Raw genomic sequence first — 16,909 nt, forward strand, 5'->3', positions numbered from 1 at the left:
ACCCATACCTCTGTCCCCAGGACCCGTAAATCAACAGTTTGTCCACCTCTATAGGGACCCCAGGGCACACCTCATACCCATGACAATCAGGGACCTGGGGTCAGTGGCAGTGGGCACACGGTTCATGGGACAGAGGTACAGGCCAACAGGGAAACTGGGAGGAGTGTGGTGCGCCAGGGGGAGGAAAGGCCCAGGGAACTCCAGGAGACACTTACAGAGATCCTGTGAGCATATCAACATTCCCAGGACACGATGGGCCAGATCCTGGATAATGTGCAGTACAACAGACAGCTGGAGGAGGGACAGTACCAGGGGAAGAGGGAGGACCTGCAGGCCATTAACAACACCCTGATCTCCATAGCAGGGGTGCTGGCTGACGTGGCCAACATTATGAGGAAGGCAGTCACAAAATAGCGGGCCCCTGCCACTAGCCAGACATCTGAACAGCCTTCCACCTCAGGTGCCGCTAGTGGCCAGGAGTCCCCACCACAGGACTCACAGGCCACCAGCACCCCTCCCCCTGAAGAAGGAAAACCACTCTGCAAACGTTCCCTGCGATCCAGTCAGAAGCCAGAGACACGCACCAAGACCCCCGCCAGGAAATGAGACTCTCCCGATTGTCACCTTTGTGTCCCACCCTGTCACCCTGTCCACCTTGAAGTGCCATTGCTCCCCTTCCTATGTCCCTTTGGACAATGCACCTGTGCTACAAACAGACTGGAACAACACCCTGGACTTTCCTCCATCATCACCCCATCCCATTGCACTTGCCCCTCAATATTTTAGCACTTCAATAAACACCGTGGGAAAAAAAGAAGTTTGGAGTATGTCAAATTTTTCAAGTATGTCATCATTGAAATAGGTACAAACATTGCAATTCAACTGTACAGAAAATGAGCATGGATTAATGACCTGTAGCTGGCTGCAGTGATCACACCAGGAGCATTTGTGAGGTCACCAACATCTTCAAAATGAAATGCCAAAGGTTACAGTAAGTGGGAATAGAAGTGGGAAAAAACAGCATGCCAGTGACACAGATATTCAAACAAATGCCATTGAAAAATGAAGTAATACTGTCTTACCTGTGTGTCATTGGAAGTATTGTCTGATCACTTATGTTCTGTTGTCCTCATCCTCATCCTCTGCCTCCTCATCCTCACTGTCCACAGGGTCCACTGCTAAACACAGGTGTAAGGAAATGCCTCCTTGGCATGGTTGCCCCCTGACTTTTTGCCTTTGCTGATGCTATGTTTACAATTGAAAGTGTGCTGAGGCCTGCTAACCAGGCCCCAGCACCAGTGTTCTTTCCCTAACCTGTACTTTTGTATCCACAATTGGCAGACCCTGGCATCCAGATAAGTCCCTTGTAACTGGTACTTCTAGTACCAAGGGCCCTGATGCCAAGGAAGGTCTCTAAGGGCTGCAGCATGTCTTATGCCACCCTGGAGACCTCTCACTCTGCACAGACACACTGCTTGCCAGCTTGTGTGTGCTAGTGAGGACAAAACGAGTAAGTCGACATGGCACTCCCCTCAGGGTGCCATGCCAGCCTCTCACTGCCTATGCAGTATAGGTAAGACACCCCTCTAGCAGGCCTTACAGCCCTAAGGCAGGGTGCACTATACCATAGGTGAGGGTACCAGTGCATGAGCATGGTACCCCTACAGTGTCTAAATAAAACCTTAGACATTGTAAGTGCAGGGTAGCCATAAGAGTATATGGTCTGGGAGTATGTCAAACACGAACTCCACAGCACCATAATGGCTACACTGAAAACTGGGAAGTTTGGTATCAAACTTCTCAGCACAATAAATGCACACTGATGCCAGTGTACATTTTATTGTAAAATACACCACAGAGGGCACCTTAGAGGTGCCCCCTGAAACTTAACCGACTATCTGTGTAGGCTGACTAGTTTTAGCAGCCTGCCACAAACCGAGACATGTTGCTGGCCCCATGGGGAGAGTGCCTTTGTCACTCTGAGGCCAGTAACAAAGCCTGCACTGGGTGGAGATGCTAACACCTCTCCCAGGCAGGAATTGTCACACCTGGCGGTGAGCCTCAAAGGCTCACCTCCTTTGTGCCAACCCAGCAGGACACTCCAGCTAGTGGAGTTGCCCGCCCCCTCCGGCCAGGCCCCACTTTTGGCGGCAAGGCCGGAGAAAATAATGAGAATAACAAGGAGGAGTCACTGGCCAGTCAGGACAGCCCCTAAGGTGTCCTGAGCTGAGGTGACTCTAACTTTTAGAAATCCTCCATCTTGCAGATGGAGGATTCCCCCAATAGGGTTAGGATTGTGACCCCCTCCCCTTGGGAGGAGGCACAAAGAGGGTGTACCCACCCTCAGGGCTAGTAGCCATTGGCTACTAACCCCCCAGACCTAAACACGCCCTTAAATTTAGTATTTAAGGGCTACCCTGAACCCTAGAAAATTAGATTCCTGCAACTACAAGAAGAAGGACTGCCTAGCTGAAAAAAAAACCTGCAGAGGAAGACCAGAAGACGACAACTGCCTTGGCTCCAGAAACTCACCGGCCTGTCTCCTGCCTTCCAAAGATCCTGCTCCAGCGACGCCTTCCAAAGGGACCAGCGACCTCGACATCCTCTGAGGACTGCCCCTGCTTCGAAAAGACAAGAAACTCCCGAGGACAGCGGACCTGCTCCAAAGAAAAGCTGCAACTTTGTTTCCAGCAGCTTTAAAGAACCCTGCAAGCTCCCCGCAAAAGGCGTGAGACTTGCAACACTGCACCCGGCGACCCCGACTCGGTTGGTGGCGATCCAACACCTCAGGAGGGACCCCAGGACTACTCTAAGACTGTGAGTACAAAAACCTGTCCCCCCTGAGCCCCCACAGCGCCGCCTGCAGAGGGAATCCCGAGGCTTCCCCTGACCGCGACTCTTTGAATCCTAAGTCCCGACACCTGGGAGAGACCCTGCACCCGCAGCCCCCAGGACCTGAAGGACCGGACTTTCACTGGAGGAGTGACCCCCAGGAGTCCCTCTCCCTTGCCCAAGTGGAGGTTTCCCCGAGGAACCCCCCCCTTGCCTGCCTGCAGCGCTGAAGAGACCCCTAGATCTCCCATTGACTTCCATTACAAACCCGACGCTTGTTTCTACACTGCACCCGGCCGCCCCCGCGCTGCTGAGGGTGAAATTTCTGTGTGGACTTGTGTCCCCCCCGGTGCCCTACAAAACCCCCCTGGTCTGCCCTCCGAAGACGCGGGTACTTACCTGCAAGCAGACCGGAACCGGGGCACCCCCTTCTCTCCATTCTAGCCTATGTGTTTTGGGCACCACTTTGAACTCTGCACCTGACCGGCCCTGAGCTGCTGGTGTGGTGACTTTGGGGTTGCTCTGAACCCCCAACGGTGGGCTACCTTGGACCAAGAACTGAACCCTGTAAGTGTCTTACTTACCTGGTAAAACTAACAAATACTTACCTCCCCTAGGAACTGTGAAAATTGCACTAAGTGTCCACTTTTAAAACAGCTATTTGTGAATAACTTGAAAAGTATACATGCAATTTTGATGATTTGAAGTTCCTAAAGTACTTACCTGCAATACCTTTCGAATGAGCTATTACATGTAGAATTTGAACCTGTGGTTCTTAAAATAAACTAAGAAAAGATATTTTTCTATACAAAAACCTATTGGCTGGATTTGTCTCTGAGTGTGTGTACCTCATTTATTGTCTATGTGTATGTACAACAAATGCTTAACACTACTCCTTGGATAAGCCTACTGCTCGACCACACTACCACAAAATAGAGCATTAGTATTATCTATTTTTACCACTATTTTACCTCTAAGGGGAACCCTTGGACTCTGTGCATGCTATTCCTTACTTTGAAATAGCACATACAGAGCCAACTTCCTACATTGGTGGATCAGCGGTGGGGTACAAGACTTTGCATTTGCTGGACTACTCAGCCAATACCTGATCACACGACAAATTCCAAAATTGTCATTAGAAATTGATTTTTGCAATTTGAAAAGTTTTCTAAATTCTTAAAAGACCTGCTAGGGCCTTGTGTTAGATCCTGTTTAGCATTTCTTTTAGAGTTTAAAAGTTTGTTAAAAGTTTGAATTAGATTCTAGAACCAGTTTTAGTTTCTTAAAAAGTATTCCAACTTTTAGAAGCATAATGTCTAGCACAGATGTGAATGTGGTGGAACTCGACACCACACCTTACCTCCATCTACAGATGAGAGAGCTAAGGTCACTCTGTAAACTAAAGAAAATAGCAATGGGCCCCAAACCTACCAAAGTACAGCTCCAGGAGCTTTTGGCAGAGTTTGAAAAGGCCAACCCCTCTGAGGATGGCAACTCAGAGGATGAAGATAGTGACTTGGAGGGAAATTCCCCCCCTCCAGTCCTACTTAGGGAGAGCAGGGCTTCTCAAGCCCTGACTCCACAAATAATAGTCAGAGATGCTGGTTCCCTCACAGGAGGGACCAACAACTCTGAAATCACTGAGGATAACTCCAGTGAAGAGGACATCCAGTTAGCCAGGATGGCCAAAAGATTGGCTTTGGAAAGACAGATCCTAGCCATAGAGAGGGAAAGACAAGAGATGGGCCTAGGACCCATCAATGGTGGCAGCAACATAAATAGGGTCAGAGATTCTCCTGACATGTTGAAAATCCCCAAAGGGATTGTAACTAAATATGAAGATGGTGATGACATCACCAAATGGTTCACAGCTTTTGAGAGGGCTTGTGTAACCAGAAAAGTGAACAGATCTCACTGGGGTGCTCTCCTTTGGGAAATGTTCACAGGAAAGTGTAGGGATAGACTCCTCACACTCTCTGGACAAGATGCAGAATCTTATGACCTCATGAAGGGTACCCTGATTGAGGGCTTTGGATTCTCCACTGAGGAGTACAGGATTAGGTTCAGGGGGGCTCAAAAATCCTCGAGCCAGACCTGGGTTGACTTTGTTGACTACTCAGTGAAAACACTAGATGGTTGGATTCAAGGCAGTGGTGTAAGTAATTATGATGGGCTGTACAATTTATTTGTGAAAGAACACCTGTTAAGTAATTGTTTCAATGATAAACTGCATCAGCATCTGGTAGACCTAGGACCAATTTCTCCCCAAGAATTGGGAAAGAAGGCGGACCATTGGGTCAAGACAAGGGTGTCCAAGACTTCAACAGGGGGTGACCAAAAGAAAGGGGTCACAAAGACTCCCCAGGGGAAGGGTGATGAGACAACCAAAACTAAAAATAGTAAAGAGTCTTCTACAGGCCCCCAAAAACCTGCACAGGAGGGTGGGCCCAGAGCCTCTTCACAAAACAATGGGTACAAGGGTAAAAACTTTGATCCCAAAAAGGCCTGGTGTCATAGCTGTAAACAGCATGGACACCAAACTGGAGACAAGGCCTGTCCCAAGAAGGGTTCCACTCCAAACTCCCATCCAGGTAACACTGGTATGGCTAGTCTCCAAGTGGGATCAACAGTGTGCCCAGAGCAAATCAGGGTTCACACTGAAGCTACTCTAGTTTCTGAGGGTGGGGTGGATTTAGCCACACTAGCTGTCTGGCCGCCTAACATGCAAAAATACAGACAGCAACTCTTAATTAATGGGACTAGAATAGAGGGCCTGAGGGATACAGGTGCCAGTGTCACCATGGTGACAGAGAAACTGGTTTCCCCTGGCCAATACCTGACTGGAAAAACTTACACAGTCACCAACGCTGACAATCAGAGAAAAGTACATCCCATGGCAATGGTTACTTTAGAATGGGGAGGGGTCAATGGCCTGAAACAGGTGGTGGTCTCCTCAAATATCCCAGTGGACTGTCTGCTTGGAAATGACCTGGAGTCCTCAGCATGGGCTGAGGTAGAGCTAAAAACCCATGCAGCAATGCTGGGTATCCCTGAACTGGTGTGTGTGAAAACAAGAGCACAATGCAAGGCACAGGGTGAAAAAGTAGAGCTGGAGTCTGGAAAAATGGCCCAGCCTACCAAGAGAACAGGAAAGTCAGTTGGGAAGCCAACTGCAACACAGCAAAAGAAAGGGAACCTCTCTTCTCAGGAAGAAGTTCTGCCCTCTGAGGGAACTGAGCCTTTGGAGCTTGAACCTTATCAGGTTGAGCTCTTAGGCCCAGGGGGACCCTCCAGGGAAGAGCTGTGTAAGGGACAAGAAACCTGTCCCTCTCTTGAAGGCCTTAGGCAGCAAGCTGCTGAAGAGTCCAAAGGCAAGAAAAATGGAACACATAGGGTCTATTGGGAAGATGGGCTCCTGTACACTGAGGCCAGAGACCCCAAACCTGGTGCCACTAGGAGAGTGGTAGTGCCTCAGCTGTTCAGAGAGTTCATCCTAACATTGGCCCATGACATTCCCCTTGCTGGACATTTGGGACAAACCAAGACGTGGGAGAGGTTAGTCAACCACTTCTACTGGCCCAATATGTCCAACATGGTTAAGGAGTTTTGCCTCTCCTGCCCCACCTGTCAAGCCAGTGGTAAGACAGGTGGGCATCCAAAGGCCCCCCTCATTCCACTTCCAGTGGTGGGGGTGCCCTTTGAAAGAGTGGGTGTGGACATAGTTGGTCCACTGGAACCTCCCACAGCCTCAGGGAATATGTATATCCTGGTAGTAGTGGATCATGCTACCAGGTATCCTGAAGCTATTCCCCTTAGGTCGACTACTGCCCCTGCAGTAGCCAAGGCCCTCATTGGTATCTTTACCAGAGTGGGTTTCCCTAAGGAGGTGGTGTCTGACAGAGGTACCAACTTCATGTCAGCATACCTAAAGCACATGTGGAATGAGTGTGGAGTGACTTATAAATTCACTACACCTTACCATCCACAAACTAATGGCTTAGTTGAGAGATTCAACAAGACATTAAAGGGCATGATCATGGGGCTCCCAGAAAAACTCAAAAGGAGATGGGATGTCCTCCTGCCATGTCTGCTTTTCGCTTACAGGGAGGTACCACAGAAGGGAGTAGGGTTCTCACCCTTTGAACTTCTGTTTGGTCATCCTGTAAGGGGACCACTTGCTCTTGTTAAAGAAGGCTGGGAGAGACCTCTCCATGAGCCAAAACAAGACATAGTGGACTATGTACTTGGCCTTCGCTCTAGAATGGCAGAGTACATGGAAAAGGCAACCAAAAACCTTGAGGCCAGCCAACAGCTCCAGAAGTTTTGGTATGACCAAAAGGCTGCACTGGTTGAGTTCCAACCAGGGCAGAAAGTCTGGGTTCTGGAGCCTGTGGCTCCCAGGGCACTCCAGGACAAATGGAGTGGCCCTTACCCAGTGCTAGAGAGGAAGAGTCAGGTCACCTACCTGGTGGACCTGGGCACAAGCAGGAGCCCCAAGAGGGTGATCCATGTGAACCGCCTTAAGCTCTTCCATGACAGGGCTGATGTGAATCTGTTAATGGTAACAGATGAGGATCAGGAGGCAGAGAGTGAACCTCTCCCTGATCTTCTGTCATCAGACCCAAAAGATGGCACAGTAGATGGGGTGATCTACTCAGACACCCTCTCTGGCCAACAGCAAGCTGATTGTAGGAGAGTCCTACAACAGTTTCCTGAGCTGTTCTCCCTAACCCCTGGTCAGACACACCTGTGTACCCATGATGTGGACACAGGAGACAGCATGCCTGTCAAGAACAAAATCTTCAGACAGTCTGACCATGTTAAGGAAAGCATCAAGGTGGAAGTCCACAAGATGCTGGAATTGGGAGTGATTGAGCGCTCTGACAGCCCCTGGGCTAGCCCAGTGGTCTTAGTCCCCAAACCCCACACCAAAGATGGAAAGAAAGAGATGAGGTTTTGTGTGGACTACAGAGGGCTCAACTCTGTCACCAAGACAGATGCCCACCCAATTCCAAGAGCTGATGAGCTCATTGATAAGTTAGGTGCTGCCAAATTTCTAAGTACCTTTGACTTGACAGCAGGGTACTGGCAAATAAAAATGGCACCTGGAGCAAAAGAAAAGACAGCATTCTCCACACCTGATGGGCATTATCAGTTTACTGTTATGCCCTTTGGTTTAAAGAATGCCCCTGCCACCTTCCAAAGGTTGGTGAATCAAGTCCTTGCTGGCTCGGAGTCCTTTAGCACAGCTTATCTTGATGATATTGCTGTCTTTAGCTCCACCTGGCAGGATCACCTGGTCCACCTGAAGAAGGTTTTGAAGGCTCTGCAATCTGCAGGCCTCTCTATCAAGGCATCCAAATGCCAGATAGGGCAGGGAACTGTGGTTTACTTGGGACACCTTGTAGGTGGAGGCCAAGTTCAGCCACTCCAACCCAAGATCCAGACTATTCTGGACTGGGTAGCTCCAAAAACCCAGACTCAAGTCAGGGCATTCCTTGGCTTGACTGGGTATTACAGGAGGTTTGTGAAGGGATATGGATCCATTGTGACAGCCCTCACTGAACTCACCTCCAAGAAAATGCCCAAGAAAGTGAACTGGACTGTGGAATGCCAACAGGCCTTTGACACCCTGAAACAAGCAATGTGCTCAGCACCAGTTCTAAAAGCTCCAGATTATTCTAAGCAGTTCATTGTGCAGACTGATGCCTCTGAACATGGGATAGGGGCAGTTTTGTCCCAAACAAATGATGATGGCCTTGACCAGCCTGTTGCTTTCATTAGCAGGAGGTTACTCCCCAGGGAGCAGCGTTGGAGTGCCATTGAGAGGGAGGCCTTTGCTGTGGTTTGGTCCCTGAAGAAGCTGAGACCATACCTCTTTGGGACTCACTTCCTAGTTCAAACTGACCACAGACCTCTCAAATGGCTGATGCAAATGAAAGGTGAAAATCCTAAACTGTTGAGGTGGTCCATCTCCCTACAGGGAATGGACTTTATAGTGGAACACAGACCTGGGACTGCCCATGCCAATGCAGATGGCCTTTCCAGGTTCTTCCACTTAGAAAATGAAGACTCTCTTGGGAAAGGTTAGTCTCATCCTCTTTCGTTTGGGGGGGGGTTGTGTAAGGAAATGCCTCCTTGGCATGGTTGCCCCCTGACTTTTTGCCTTTGCTGATGCTATGTTTACAATTGAAAGTGTGCTGAGGCCTGCTAACCAGGCCCCAGCACCAGTGTTCTTTCCCTAACCTGTACTTTTGTATCCACAATTGGCAGACCCTGGCATCCAGATAAGTCCCTTGTAACTGGTACTTCTAGTACCAAGGGCCCTGATGCCAAGGAAGGTCTCTAAGGGCTGCAGCATGTCTTATGCCACCCTGGAGACCTCTCACTCTGCACAGACACACTGCTTGCCAGCTTGTGTGTGCTAGTGAGGACAAAACGAGTAAGTCGACATGGCACTCCCCTCAGGGTGCCATGCCAGCCTCTCACTGCCTATGCAGTATAGGTAAGACACCCCTCTAGCAGGCCTTACAGCCCTAAGGCAGGGTGCACTATACCATAGGTGAGGGTACCAGTGCATGAGCATGGTACCCCTACAGTGTCTAAATAAAACCTTAGACATTGTAAGTGCAGGGTAGCCATAAGAGTATATGGTCTGGGAGTATGTCAAACACGAACTCCACAGCACCATAATGGCTACACTGAAAACTGGGAAGTTTGGTATCAAACTTCTCAGCACAATAAATGCACACTGATGCCAGTGTACATTTTATTGTAAAATACACCACAGAGGGCACCTTAGAGGTGCCCCCTGAAACTTAACCGACTATCTGTGTAGGCTGACTAGTTTTAGCAGCCTGCCACAAACCGAGACATGTTGCTGGCCCCATGGGGAGAGTGCCTTTGTCACTCTGAGGCCAGTAACAAAGCCTGCACTGGGTGGAGATGCTAACACCTCTCCCAGGCAGGAATTGTCACACCTGGCGGTGAGCCTCAAAGGCTCACCTCCTTTGTGCCAACCCAGCAGGACACTCCAGCTAGTGGAGTTGCCCGCCCCCTCCGGCCAGGCCCCACTTTTGGCGGCAAGGCCGGAGAAAATAATGAGAATAACAAGGAGGAGTCACTGGCCAGTCAGGACAGCCCCTAAGGTGTCCTGAGCTGAGGTGACTCTAACTTTTAGAAATCCTCCATCTTGCAGATGGAGGATTCCCCCAATAGGGTTAGGATTGTGACCCCCTCCCCTTGGGAGGAGGCACAAAGAGGGTGTACCCACCCTCAGGGCTAGTAGCCATTGGCTACTAACCCCCCAGACCTAAACACGCCCTTAAATTTAGTATTTAAGGGCTACCCTGAACCCTAGAAAATTAGATTCCTGCAACTACAAGAAGAAGGACTGCCTAGCTGAAAAAAAACCCTGCAGAGGAAGACCAGAAGACGACAACTGCCTTGGCTCCAGAAACTCACCGGCCTGTCTCCTGCCTTCCAAAGATCCTGCTCCAGCGACGCCTTCCAAAGGGACCAGCGACCTCGACATCCTCTGAGGACTGCCCCTGCTTCGAAAAGACAAGAAACTCCCGAGGACAGCGGACCTGCTCCAAAGAAAAGCTGCAACTTTGTTTCCAGCAGCTTTAAAGAACCCTGCAAGCTCCCCGCAAAAGGCGTGAGACTTGCAACACTGCACCCGGCGACCCCGACTCGGTTGGTGGCGATCCAACACCTCAGGAGGGACCCCAGGACTACTCTAAGACTGTGAGTACAAAAACCTGTCCCCCCTGAGCCCCCACAGCGCCGCCTGCAGAGGGAATCCCGAGGCTTCCCCTGACCGCGACTCTTTGAATCCTAAGTCCCGACACCTGGGAGAGACCCTGCACCCGCAGCCCCCAGGACCTGAAGGACCGGACTTTCACTGGAGGAGTGACCCCCAGGAGTCCCTCTCCCTTGCCCAAGTGGAGGTTTCCCCGAGGAACCCCCCCCTTGCCTGCCTGCAGCGCTGAAGAGACCCCTAGATCTCCCATTGACTTCCATTACAAACCCGACGCTTGTTTCTACACTGCACCCGGCCGCCCCCGCGCTGCTGAGGGTGAAATTTCTGTGTGGACTTGTGTCCCCCCCGGTGCCCTACAAAACCCCCCTGGTCTGCCCTCCGAAGACGCGGGTACTTACCTGCAAGCAGACCGGAACCGGGGCACCCCCTTCTCTCCATTCTAGCCTATGTGTTTTGGGCACCACTTTGAACTCTGCACCTGACCGGCCCTGAGCTGCTGGTGTGGTGACTTTGGGGTTGCTCTGAACCCCCAACGGTGGGCTACCTTGGACCAAGAACTGAACCCTGTAAGTGTCTTACTTACCTGGTAAAACTAACAAATACTTACCTCCCCTAGGAACTGTGAAAATTGCACTAAGTGTCCACTTTTAAAACAGCTATTTGTGAATAACTTGAAAAGTATACATGCAATTTTGATGATTTGAAGTTCCTAAAGTACTTACCTGCAATACCTTTCGAATGAGCTATTACATGTAGAATTTGAACCTGTGGTTCTTAAAATAAACTAAGAAAAGATATTTTTCTATACAAAAACCTATTGGCTGGATTTGTCTCTGAGTGTGTGTACCTCATTTATTGTCTATGTGTATGTACAACAAATGCTTAACACTACTCCTTGGATAAGCCTACTGCTCGACCACACTACCACAAAATAGAGCATTAGTATTATCTATTTTTACCACTATTTTACCTCTAAGGGGAACCCTTGGACTCTGTGCATGCTATTCCTTACTTTGAAATAGCACATACAGAGCCAACTTCCTACAACAGGCATCTCCAGCCTCCTCCTCCTGCAGAAAAGGCACATGGCGTCTCAGGGCAAGGTTGTGCAACATGCAGCATGCCACTACTATCTGGCAGACCTTCTTGGGTGAGTAGCACAGGGATCCACCTACATTCATAGAGTGGAAACTCTTCCAATTTCTGAACACCTGTTCTTTCTGACGGGGGAACAAATGCAATATGTGTTCCATAAATCACCCCAATTATGTTGGAGATATGTCCCATTGCATAGAACTTGTCCTTCGCTGTGGCCAAATCTTCAACCTGTGGAAATACAATGTAGCTGCACATGTGTTTAATCAGGGCAGACAACACTCATGTTAGCACTATTGAGAACATTGGCTGTGACATGCCTGCTGCCAAGCCCACTGTCACTTGGAAAGAACCAGTTGCCAGGAAATGGAGCACTGATAGAACTTGCACAAGAGGAGGGATCCCAGTGGGGTGACGGATAGCAGATATCAGGTCAGGCTCCAATTGGGCACACAGCTCTGTGATTGTGGCCCTGTCCAGTCTATAGGTGAGGATAATGTGCCTGTCCTCCGTTGATGCCAAGTACACCAGGGTTCTGTACACGGTGGTATGTCTCCATCTCCTATTTAGCCACAGCGGTAGCAATCTATGGGGCAAAAGAGTGAGGAGCCGGTCACAAACTGAACAATGGGGCTACAACAGAACTTTGCATGCTGTTAACTTGTAATGGCTAAGTGTGATTTGTACGGTATGTCCTAATTTCACCAGTAACGCAGCAATTATCCAGGGCCTGCCCGCCCCCGAAATAGCATCCACCTGTCCAGTGTGGAGGGACAGGTGGAACTGAGGTAATTCTGCTGAAATAATAAGTAATGGCAGACGTGTAACATTATAGTATCCATGAACTAGTACATAGATGTATCAAACAACATAGTAAACCATTGATTATAATGATATCATATATAAAGTCCTTCCTTGCGTTTCAAATAGCGTTTATTCAAAATTAATTTTAACAGTCCAAACTCAATAGTTCGTCCAGAGTTTCACAAAAACACTTGTAAATCTTCACATTCCTATGGCTTATCCAACATTCAATATACATATCCAAAAAACCAAAACCTTCAACTTGCTTGTCCGTCAACACATGTTTCATCCGGGGAGTGCCCCTAGGATTTCTTCAGGACCTTCTAAAATAATATTTCCATACATAACAGATCATTTTTCAACATCTATTTTACTCCCTTGGTCTTATTGTTAACATTGTACCTACATACCCCAATAATGTAGTGGGAACCATGCAAGTTATTAATCTATAGTGGTACATAATGTCCCTTTATGACACAATCTCATTAATTATGAAGCAGAGTAAGAAGATTAAATTGCTTAATTAAAGTATAAAATATTAGGTGAAATTAGATCCAATACATATTTCAGTAAGATAATATTATTATTAAGGTGTCCCTCGTGTAAAGCATGCTCATAAAAGTTTAGAAAAGCCACCTCAAAGGTACTGTATATCCAAAATTAAACCCCTCTTGTCCATTAAACTTTGAACCATAATGTGCATTAAGATCAGATATATGCTATATACCTTTATATTTTCAATATTGCTCGCTTCTTCAATATCTTGAAAACTCGTCTTTTTTTTGGGAAAATTACAATATATCTACATATGTGGCGAAAAAAATAAATGGGGAATATGTAATTATTTGATATACCTCACATTCTTCCACAGATGTATATTATAGTGTTATTTGGATTTTCCCAAAATGCTCACCTATTTCAACATGATTATTTCATATATCACATATATCTTGCATCCACGACTTTGCCTCCTGTGGTATCTGCCATGAGATAAACTCCAAATAAGTTATCTCCCAATTCTCAAAAAGTCCAATATACTATATAGCGCATCCTAAGCATCAGATAGAGGCCATACCGCTAGGAGAAATGGTCAGAGCAAGAAGAAATTGTAGCAGAAACTGTGATTTCCATAAAGCCATTGAGGATATGGGACATAGATTTAAAGTTAGAGGCTATTCGGAGATGGTTATACGTAAATCTCAAAATAAGGTTTGTAAGATCTCCCACCCACAGACATTGCTGTCAGTGACACGAAAAGATAATGAGATTAAGAAAAATAGTACTCAAAGGATGAGGATTGTTCTAGATTATGCGGCGATCTCTCAAAAGTTGTTGAGAATTATGAAGAAACATTGGCCAATACTTACTCGGGATGAGACACTTAAGAAATATATTGGTAATAAACCAGAGGTTTCGTTCAGGAGAGGGAATACCCTCAATAGTATTTTGAGTCCTAGTTATTTATCTGATGTGACCAAATCAGACTGGCTTAGTGCACGCAATCGAGGTTTTTATAAATGCGGTTCATGTACAATGTGCAAATGGGCGTGGCAAGCTAAAAAATAATTTTATGATAGAAGTGGTTTAAAGTAGACATAAAGTCACATATAGATTGTAACACCAAATATGTGTTCTATATGCTCATTTGTAAGTGTGAAAAAATCTATGCAGGTAGTACGATACGCCCGCTTAAGGTGAGAATCTCGGAACACTGGAGAGCAGTCAGGCAAGAAGATGAACGATATCCGATAGCTTCTCATATGAAAGCATGTGAAGCACAAGGGATTCATAAAGAATTAAAATTTTATGGTTTTGAGTACTGTGAATTAAACCCACGGGGTGGAAATAGAGAACTGACCCTACGGAGAAGGGGATCGATCTGGATCATGAGATTAGGGGCAGTGGAGAGAGGATTAAATACAGATTATGAGATGGAATACTTTCTTGGCGATAAGTAAATTAAATATAGGAGAAGAGTCATAATAAGATAAGTATAAGGAGAGTTACTGGTGGAGGGTGTAAGTAAATTGGCAATTAAATATGGAGAATAGAAATAGGGAGACATAATACAATAGTTTAATTTAGACTTTTAGAATGGGAATTGTTTCTATTTTAAACATACATTTCAGTTTTGGATTATTAGTCTCGAATTTGGACATATTGATTGTAGGAATATGGGATCTACATTTTGGTTTATTTTCACTCTCTTTAGAGCATAATTTAAAAACTACAGATGATAATTTATTTTAGGTGTAGGGCGTGCTCTGTTTAGTAGTGCAAGATAATATAATGAGAATTTTGGTCATTTAAATAAGGTGTAGCATAAGTTAGGTTAGAATTTTGTGGCGAAAAGTTATGTAAGAATAATTTGTTTATAGTTAGCATATGGATAAAATATAATTTGACGTAGATTGATTCAATATGCATTTTGACACAATAAGGTCCTAGTAAGAATACATATCTGACCATTTACATAAATTGCATTAAACGTATTAGTCGTTTTATTTCTTTTATTTCTTCTATTAATTTTTTTACACGGGCGTACATAATAATTTTATAGTCCGCTTTCTATCTTTAGTGCTACCACTGAAAACAGGTATTTGTACAAGAAGTTAAGTGCGTTTTCTATTTCCTTGACACGGACGCACAAAATTCTGTAGTCCGTTTTCTATTTCTACCCCCCTAAAAAAAGGAAATTGTAGTCCGTTTTCTATTTCTACTATTTAATCAGGGCTTTTAAATAGGACGCGAAGAGAGGGACTCAGTTTAGATTGTGGCATGGTGGTGTACTCGCTGAGAGGTCATAACTTCACACATGTAAGATACAAGACCCAGTATTAGCTATATAGTATATTGGACTTTTTGAGACTTGGGAGATAACTTATTTGGAGTTTATCTCATGGCAGATACCACAGGAGGCAAAGTCGTGGATACAAGATATATGTGATCTATGAAATAATCATGTTGAAATAGGTGAGCATTTTGGGAAATCCAAATAACACTATAATATACATCTGTGGAAGAATGTGAGGTATATTAAATACTTACATATTCCCCATTTTTTTTTTTTTGCCACATATGTAGATATATTGTAATTTTCCCCAAAAAAGAACGAGTTTTCAAGATAATGAAGAAGCGAGCAATATTGAAAATATATGGGGGGCGGGTGCGCTTGGGCCCTGGAACGCGGAGTCGGTACTCAGGGTTTGAGTCGGTGCCTCCTGGGGGTGAGGTGCTGTGTGTTCTAGCCGTTGGCCCGGAGATACCCTCGGAGATCGGAGGGTGCTGTTAGAGATCCTGTTTAGAGCTCCTGTGCGGCCACATCGACTGAGGGTGGACGGCCACCGTGGCACTTCCCTAACCCCACAACACAGATGGGGAGAGACAAGGCGGGCAAGCAGCCGTCGACATCGCAGCAGCATATAGACCAATTTACTACACCAGGATCCTCTCGGGTGACGGGAGAGGCAGAGACGGCGGCGGCAGCCGGGGGAGTGAACGCAATTCTTCAGGCTATCCAGGCCTCACAGTTAGCAGTGGAAGCGAGGGTCGGTGAGGTGAAGGAGGATGTGGGCCTCCGGCGTCAGGACCTTCAAAATGCAGTAGGTCACATCAAGGAGGTTGAGGACCGGGTCTCACAGACTGAAGACGAGATTACGGACCTTAAAATTAGGGTCGCCCAGCTGCAGACCCGTACTGGTGAGCTGCACCGTAGAGCTGAAGATGCAGAAAACCTCTCCAGGCGTAATCATTTGCGATTTGTGGGCTTCCCGGAGGGAGGCGAGACAAGTTCCATGATTAAATTCCTGGAGCGTTGGATTCGCTCGTGAGTCCCGGACTAGCGCCTCTTCCCGTGGTTGGCCATAGATCGCACCCATCGGCCGCCATTGGGTGGCCCCCGGCTGCCGATGATAGCACGATTCTTGAACTTCAAAGACCAAGATGTTGTCCTTTGAGAGGCTAGAGCCCAGTCAGATCTCCGTTGGGACAACCATAGGATCCTCATATTCCCGGACTATACCCGTGAGGTGTAGGCTCGGCAACGTTCGTATGAAGGAGTCAAACAGAAACTGCGGGCTATGCAGCTGACATACAAGCTCCTCTTTCCTGCGAGGCTGAAAGTCATAATGGATGGGAAAACCTTCTTCTTTGACTCGCCGGAGGCTGCATGGGAATGGATCACAGAGGAGCGCCGTGTGACTCGGTGAGACCCCTTGAGTCGAGGAGCGGTCTGCCGGAGATGGGCCGGACTGGCCCCCAGGAAGTGTGGGGGGCCCGCAGGCACACTCGGTCTCGTCAGAGAGGGAGGAGCGGCCTCGGTCGAGGCTTGGCGGAGGATGTATGGCATGATTAGGCCCCCGCTGGCGGAGGGGCTGTGACAGGTGGCCCCGAGGAGAAGAGGCCGACTCAAGA

This window comes from Pleurodeles waltl, chromosome 10, assembly GCF_031143425.1.
Source record: "Pleurodeles waltl isolate 20211129_DDA chromosome 10, aPleWal1.hap1.20221129, whole genome shotgun sequence".
In the NCBI taxonomy this organism is placed as follows: Eukaryota; Metazoa; Chordata; class Amphibia; order Caudata; family Salamandridae; genus Pleurodeles; species Pleurodeles waltl.